Genomic DNA, 1,117 nt, shown 5'->3' on the forward strand with positions numbered 1-1,117 from the left:
CAGGCTCGGGATTTAAAGTGTGCACTAACATGCCTATCTTTAGATTCATTTTCCTAACATCTCCAAAGGAGCAGACATTTTAAGTTTTGATAGAAGTCTGGTTTGTCAACTTCTAGAAAGGTTTTTATTTTATATGTATTAGCGTTTTGCCTGCCTGTTGTCACATACTTACATACATATGTATATGTTGTATGCCTGCAGGCCTGTTGTTCTCAATGGCTAGGAGAGGACATTGGTTCTCCAGAGTTGGAGTTAGAGGTGATTTTGAGGTGCCATATTATAGCTGCTGGGAATTGAACCTTAGCCTTCTGGAAGGGAAATCAATGTGCTCTTAACCACTGTGCCATCTTTGGTCTCTGGTTTATCAACTTTCATTTGTATTATTTTATGTCATGTTTAAGAAATACAGCTTAACTCGGTGTCACTTTTTTCCAGTACATATTCTGTGAATTTTGTAGTTTCTGTCTTCATATTTATGTGTATAATCTGTTTCATAGTAACTTGTATGTGTTATATGAAGTATAGAGAGATTTCCATTTTTATTTTTTCTAGGCCTGGAAGTTAGATTCAGAGTCTTATGTAGGCTCAGCAATCAGTGTATCACTGTATCCTCAGCCTGAGACTGTATAAGGTATTTTGGGGGTGAGGGGCTGGCGAGATAACTGAGTGCTTAAGAGCACTCCCTGGCTGCTCTTCCAGAGGACCTGCAGACCTGAGGTCCATTCCCAGCAACCCTTTACAGTGGAATCTGGTGCCTTCTTCTGGCATAACAGTATACATGCAGATAGAGCACTCATAAATAAGTCTTTTTTTTCTCCTAAGATATTTTACCTGCTTCCAGACAGATAAAAAGTATGAAGACGTTTTCTTACTTCATGGCTCTTCCTGCTCTACTGTAATAGGGGATCATCTCAGGTTTGCTTGTCAGTGCTGGCCTGTTCCCTTCCGCTATATCTCCAAAGCAGGGTTTCTCCCTCCCCTCCCGCTTCTTTCTTTCCTTAACTTTTCATTGTACATGGATAATGGTGGAACAAAAAGTTTGCATGTGTTCAGGTAGGAAGGTGGCTCAATCAATAAAATAATTTATTTATTTATTTATTTATTTATTTATTTATTT

The 1,117-nt window shown here is 38.7% G+C and overlaps 1 protein-coding gene across 1 annotated transcript in view; it reads left to right on the forward strand.

Annotated features, from left to right (window-relative positions):
* Positions 1 to 1,117, forward strand: part of Nsd1 (nuclear receptor binding SET domain protein 1) — a 115,292-nt gene that overhangs the window by 82,230 nt on the left and 31,945 nt on the right. The gene's annotated exons all lie outside the window — the stretch shown is intronic.

Source organism: Microtus ochrogaster, chromosome 16 (genome assembly GCF_000317375.1).
Source record: "Microtus ochrogaster isolate Prairie Vole_2 chromosome 16, MicOch1.0, whole genome shotgun sequence".
Lineage (NCBI taxonomy): Eukaryota > Metazoa > Chordata > Mammalia > Rodentia > Cricetidae > Microtus > Microtus ochrogaster.